General features: G+C 36.8%; 1 protein-coding gene across 1 annotated transcript in view; it reads right to left on the bottom strand.

Annotated features, from left to right (window-relative positions):
- Positions 1-7,547, bottom strand: part of TMEM131 (transmembrane protein 131) — a 93,421-nt gene that overhangs the window by 48,566 nt on the left and 37,308 nt on the right. The gene's annotated exons all lie outside the window — the stretch shown is intronic.

A 7,547-nucleotide genomic window follows, 5' to 3' on the forward strand; every position in this document is an offset into this window, starting at 1 on the left:
GCAGCAAATTCCTTGTTTAAACAAAGTGGTCAAGCTTTAAAGTACTCTCTGATTTTAACAACATCAAAATAAAAAAAAAAAAGGAGAAGAAATAAAACCGTCAACCTCTCCTAACACTGAAGAAAGCTCTTTGAGTCTCTCCTGAGGATCAACTGTCCATTCCCTAGCTCTCATTGCAATTTCTCATTCTCCTTAGTGGAAGATGTGCTCCCAACATCTTGGTGCAAACTCTTCTGCTTGCCACAGTGCAGCTTCTGGATACTTCTCTTTCTCACAGCATGTTCAGCAGCTCCCCAAGAAGGGGAAATCATCCTTCTCCTCTATTACAAAACACTCCAAGCTTCATAAGAGGAGCTAAGAGCTGAAAACAAGAATCAAGTAGAACAGTTCCTTACAGCCATAACAGCAGTAAGTGAGAGATGAGGTAGATTTTAAGCACTGTGAGCAAATGACACTATATCACCTGTGGTCTCTACAGAAAACCAGCTATGTACTGAAAACTTAAAACCAGGGTTGACTTTAGTGACACTTTTTATGATGCATCATGTGTGAAACACCACAAAGCCAAGAAAACTATGCTGAATGAACTGGCAATACTGGAACACCAGTCTGTTCCTGTCAGAAAGGAAGTAAAACTCATTATCTAGGAAATATTCCAAATATTAACAATCTTTTAAGGCCTTCATGCTTTTCTAGTTCTGAAAAGAAGGGACTATTAGATAGTCTATTTGAGAGGATAAATTTATGAAAACAGACAGCCATGACTGACACCACAGCTCACTAACTTCACATTCTAGACTAAAGTACCATGGCATTATTATAAGTGATAAAGGCAGAAGGCACTTAAAAGCAATTCTGTTGTTAGGACTGTGTTTTATTTTACTATTGTGCTGATCATTTTGCTTATTTTGAAACAATGAGTCTAGTACTACGTTTGGCTGAGATACAGCTTCCCTTATATTCTTTAAGTTTGAAGTCAGCCAAATCTACAGAAGTAGGACTTCATAAACCTCACCTGTTTTTCTGCTAGCAGACATGGTAAAATCCAGATAGAGCAGCAGGCACCAGACACCCTTAATTAACATGCATTCAAAGCAGTAGTCTCATAAGGGAAGCTCTCCAAGCTGTAGATTATCAGACCACAATGATCTGCACAAGTACAGCGTTACCTGATGCCAAATCTTTCAGCAGAATTTCCTGGAGCGGTCACAGCTAGTACTTTTCACTATGAGAAGATGGTACAGACACACACCTTCAGGCAAATATGAACTGTCAAAGCATGTAAGATTTTGCTCCTGATCCTTTGTCCCTGCATAATGCTAGGTCCACCTACACTGATAAAAAACCTGATACCACAACCAAGATGAGATGATGGTAATTAAAAAGGGGGAGGTGCCTGTTCAAGTGGGTAGATGCCTGTGTTCTGGTTCTTTACTTCTGCAACGCAACTCCTTCCAAAGTCTGAGCTGGAATTTGCAGTTATAGTAAGCGTGTCCTTGTAATGGAATTAACTGCTACTCCAGGGATCAAGAGGTAGATTGTTTTAACAATGGAAATCAGCTGTTGCAAATTTTGGGGAGATGAATCCTTGAGTTATTGGCTCAAACCTGACTTGCAAAAATTTCTAGCTACTCACTGTGAAGCAAATATGGATTGAGAAAATGCCCTTTTAAAAGAGCAATTAATTTTTCCTTACTGTACATGGTTTAAATACCTCTGTAAAATGCTCATTTGATTTATGATACAAATCTATTACTGAAGAGCAAAAGGATATAAATTCAGCAGATGCATTCCTCCTGTTTCATCTCCTATTCTTTGTAATGAGACTGGAGAGAGAACTGAGGTCAATCAAAAGCTTCACAGTTATATTTTGAAATGCTGGGAATATACATAAATATACTCAAGATTCAATCCTGGTAAAGTCCTAATGAATTTGAGAGTTTTTCTTTTTTTTTTTTCCCCAAGAATTTTTTTCATTTAGCATCTCTGGCCATTGTGGAAACATATGTAAGACTAGTCGTCGCCCAACATTTCAGAAGTGGGTTAAATTATGGGTTAAATCAGTATCCTGTCATACAGTGTCCTATCAGACAGGGGTGAATAGCACAGATGCCTAGAAGGTAAAAGTGTAATGTGAAAATCTTACAAAGTCAGGTGCCCAGAACACTCTCCTAGCCTCTAAATACGCAGCTTGGGAACTCCCTGATCCACTGAAGATGGTTCTCCAGTTAGAAGATCAGAGCGAGCAAGCTGCAACAGTAAGAACTTGGGTGTTGACTTGTATCCACCTACTTTTAATTAAAAGAAACAAAATGAACTGGTTATACAAGGTTACATGTAGAGACTGAAAGGGAATGCCTTTTGTGCTCATTTTGAAGAAAATGGTGGTTCCTTAGAGAAAGGAAGCCTGCATGATGTACAAAACCAGAGAATTCGTGACTAGAGCATTCTTCCTATTTCATCTCTGGTTGAGTGACACAGGCAAGTGGCTTCTTTAACTGAAGTCAGAGTAATTGGACACATATGCTGGAGTATGCAAATGCATCTCCAACTCAGAAAAGCAAAGAAAACAGAAGGGGTTTGGGTTTACATATGCCCTAGCCTACTTGTTTCTTAGCTCCCCAGCTTTACTGCCTTTTAACAAGGAGAGAAAGCTCTTTTGTATTATACTTGACAAAAAGTTTGTGTTCATATAACATACCAAGTGGAGCAAATGCTCTATTTTATGATAGCAATCTTAGATTCCATACAACTAAATCATACTTTTTTTAAAACAGTTAGCAAATCCTCATACATAAAATGCCAGTAAGTAGATTTTATGCAACCATGTCACCAAGTGTGGTCAGAATTAACCTAAAGGTGTAATTTAAGTGTAATCTCTTACTCGCTTTGGCAGCATTTTGCACTCTAGCATGATATGTAACCAAAACCTGCAGTAGATCTGGACAAAATATCAGTACACTGTCAACACTTTCTCACATTTAAAAAAATTCAAGGGAAATGAAAGTTTCATTTTGCAACATTTCTTTAAAATTCCAACAATCTCAAACTCTCACACATTACATGCATATCAAATGTACTGGGTAAACATTTGGCTCTACATTATACACAACTTATAGGTCCTTTCATCAGTTGTAAATATACTTGCTTAAACTGTAAGAAAACCACTGATTTGAATAAACTCTCTAGGTGCTAAAAGTATCCACTATTTACTGCTAAGAGATTAGAGTTCTTGAAGAAAACAGACCAATTTGCTAAACTTGTACTAACCTTATGTTACTTAAAGTAACTCCCATGGTTTTAAGGACATTTATATCTACCATATCTAGAATATACAAACATTTCTTCTATAGTTCAGGAAAATTTCAAATAGTTAAACTGTTAACAATATCATTCTCTTCCCATGCTACTCCTCCCATACATTTTTACAGCAGGAAAGCCTTACAAGGGTGGAATCTAGTTTTCACTGCAATATATTCATTATATGCCTTTACTTTTTAAATGCCTCTTTGCCTTGGTTTTCTTTTTCTTGGTTGATGCAGTTAGAAGTATAACTGAAAGCAGTGCAGTCTAGATTCAAAGGGAGGCATTTTAAGACAGATTCAGCACAGCTGTATTCTCCAGATCTTTACCCATTCTGACACTATCCTGTCCTTAAAGCTGCAAGAATAAAAGATGGTCTCCAGACCTGCAAGAAGCTCTCAGATATCTGAATATTGCCAAGCAATTGCTTTCAAGGCCATCAAAATCTTTCATAGAATATCCTGCTAAATACTACAGCTCACAAACAAGAAACACAAAACCATTACAAAAATCCCCTAACAAAAACACTTCAAAGGAAATGCAATGAGATTGTTAATCAACAGAACTTCAGAATACTGTCCTACCAATGAGAAAATTCTGAGAATGTGACCTTGCTCAAATTGAGTGAATCAAGAACGTCCATTCACCACAGAAGCATGCGCTGATCAACTATTAAAATATTACTGTTGCCAAAAGTATCGTTTCATACATTAGCAATATTTCTATGAAATAGGGGTAAGATGTCAACTTCATCTTTAAAATAATTCCACATTTTAGAATTCTGATGGTAAGCAATTCCTGCTTATATTGTGCCAGTGTTCTAAAAGTACCTAAAGTACCTAACTGCTTCATTATCAAAAGCTACTTCTACCAAAAAACTTAGTTGTGAAGAACTTAAACTTTCCTTTTGATACAGTCAGAGTTGAATTAATAAAGATGAAGGCAATGTACCAAGATCTGTGAAGATCCCCATTCACTTACAAAGTAGGTGCAAGAATTGAACACAAACTGCTCTGCAACAGCCTTCATTCACATGGGCCACCTGCAGGACCTCTAATATGAAGACCTATCTTAACCATAGAAAGCCATATAGGTAATGACTGTTCTTCCAAAATAGCCTCTGAGCAACCAAGTCCCAAAGCTATGGGAGATGAACTTGGGGTTACTGTTTGTAACAGTAACCATGGAACACCTTGGTTATTCCATTTCCATTTAAAAATAGAGGAGAGTAACATTTTAAAAGGGAGAATACAAGAACCAAGAATGAAGTCAACTAGTTGAGGAGCTGGTTTTAGGTGGAAGGTTTTTTGCTTGTTTTCTTTAAAGCACTGAATCTCCAATATCCAAGATGTTGCAGAATTTGTTCCAGAAAAAGACTGGTCTTGCTTCAGAAACACAAGCAAGAGGTTTACACATTAAATAACCAAATCAGTATTCCACACTCAGTCTAAGCAGTCCCCAGCACAGTAACACGGGATAACCTGCCACAGTTCTATCCCATTCCCAGAGGCTTAATATATACAGAGAACATTTGGGATTTCTTCAAGTGAGCTAAAGATTTGCATATCCTAACCTACAGCATACATTTCCCTTGATAAATGTGAGATTACCTGGACTGCCTTCAAAGTAGCAGAATATGGCAGTGTTTGTTTCATATTAAAACAGCATTAAAAAACCCCAACTATTATAAACCAGAAGTATAAGGCCATTGTAATTTTATCTCCAGGTGGAACACAAAGTGTGTCTACAACACCTATTTATCAACTTAATACAGATTTTGATTTTCTGAGATCTCTAGGCAGTGTAACTTTTATTAAATATTATTTCTGCTCAAATCAGTATGTTTTTGAAACATCTGATTAAACCCACACACTCTTAGCAGACCAAAAGTGTCACAGGAAGAATGACTTAGCTTCCAACTGAAATTAAATATTAAAACTTTCTTTAGCTTAGGCATGATACGTGTTGATAGCTCAACACAAACACAAACTTTTGAACAAGTTTGCTCCATTAAGTGCTACATGCTACCTATTAACAAAACACTTCCTAGGTATAGTACTCATTCAAAAACTAAATATGCATTTTATGCCTTTCCTAAAACCCATGAATAACAAAGGCGGAAAAGCCAGAATTTGAATGTGAAAACCCTGTCTGTTTTAAAAGGCAAAAAACCTCAGAAGTTTAAATATGCATTAGTTGATTTCCAAGGTGTTTGGCACCTGCAGCTTGTTCTCACCATAAGGCTGAGTTACTCAGGATTTCTTTGAGCTGGCTCACAGATTTTAAACTGAACTTCGGGGCTCCATATCTAAACCTTTTCTAAAACTGCTTTTGACATCTTAGTGAAGCTTTAAATAATCAGAAGAGGATTTCTGCCTGAGACTGTGACCTAAATGACAACAGATACATTAATTATCATATACCATTAAAAAAATTGAATACATAATGAATCAAGATCTAACATAGAGGTTTCCTATTTTAATTGACACAAGCCAGCAATCCCCCAGTGCAGTTCTGCATTTATTTTACAGAGCCAATCCCAAGTAAGAGATTTGTTGCTACTTTAACACTGTACTAGATCGACACTATTTGTTTAGTGCTTTTAGCTCTGACACAAACAGCCTACATAAAAAGCCAAAATACAATGAAGAACAAATTATTTATGATACTGTCTTGGATCTACTTTTAGCAAGGGGGGGAAAAACGGTCTTTGGAAATCCACAAAAGCAAAGAAGCACACGTAGCTTTCTTCAGATAAGCGGGCAAACTCTAGATAACCTTTAAAAGCAAAATATTTCAGAGCACATCACACTTTATTCATAGTAGAAAAATGTGCATAAAATAGATTTCAAATGTCAAATTCTGGATTTACTATGAAATACGAAGTTCTAACATTTTGAAGAGAAAATAATTTAAAACCAAATCAATAGGTAAGTTTACAGTAACAAAAAGCACACTGCTCTACAAGTTTCCATTTGTACTGTAGTCACCAACCAGTATGATTTGTTAACTACAACCTCATTTTGTTATAGCAGAAATGCAGTAGAGCAGGGCTTATCACAAGGCAATTTGCTATTCAGTTTAGAAAATCAGTATGCTCTTACCTAGGACCAGTTACTGGCATTAGAAAAAAAACAACAAAAATACATAACATCAAAAGCTAGAAGAAATTCTGAAGGAAAGAGGATGAGGGCACAGAGTGACTTATTCTGTCTTTAATCTGAAGTAAGGTTACAATTTTGTTAGACTGAGCACAGATAAATTCTGCAAAATGAGGCATTTTCATATAGCTTTGTTATTTAGTGACATTATATTGGATTGGGGTTTTTTTTTTATAGAGGTTCTTTCTGAAAAACTACTCTGTGCAAACAAAGTTACAGCTTCTTTTCTTTCAGAAAGACAGGACTATACACCACATCAATACACAGGAGCTTCCCTGCACATCTCTGTAGTCACATGGTACAACAGTTTTTCTAACAGAAAAGGGGTACCGTATTTTTATCAATAATCTGTGGCTTATCTGTAATTAAAGCAGCCTTTCATCCAGCAGCTGGCTGAGGATGGGGGAAGCAATGCATACCTGGGCTGTTTTCATTCTTCCAGGTTGAACTGTTAACAAAATACTTGAAATGCTCTCACTGCAGTTTACATTGATCAAAGTATCAATCAGGCACAGAGGCTGAATTCATGAACACCAACTTAAGAACCAATTCTGACTGCTAAGAAGAGGGACTGTAGCTACCTATACACAGTAACTAATTATTGGTAGGAAAAGTTAAGACTGAAATACTTCCCAGATGAACTGATTACAAACAGGTACATCGATGAAACTGTCAAATTTTCTTCCTCCTCCCTTTCATTTATGTTTTAGAGAAGTCAGAACAAAAACAGCAACAAGCTGCAAGGTAGAGAGCATGGAGCTAGGTTCCTGGAGGCTGTTTGTTCTCCTTGAGGCTGTATTTTCACAACTTGACATTACTGTTCTAATAAGTGCAGATCCACTGCCAGGCTTTTTGCCACCAAAGCAATAGTGAAATGGATGTGCTAGAGTAGATAGTCCCTGATGTGAGTTATGTACAAACAGAAAGGTAATCTCACCTCAGTATGATAAGTTCTAGACTTAAAACTGTCTGCTCCGCAGCGCAGCTGTAAAAGTACCTAAAAAGTAAGTACAAGTACCTACACCACCAAAACCATGGCAGCTGACAAATCACTATATAATGTTTAAAACTGAGTACACCAGC

Source organism: Empidonax traillii, unplaced genomic scaffold (genome assembly GCF_003031625.1).
Source record: "Empidonax traillii isolate 1590-97213 ecotype Southwest subspecies unplaced genomic scaffold, ASM303162v1 scaffold645:size365152, whole genome shotgun sequence".
Classification (NCBI taxonomy): Eukaryota; Metazoa; Chordata; class Aves; order Passeriformes; family Tyrannidae; genus Empidonax; species Empidonax traillii.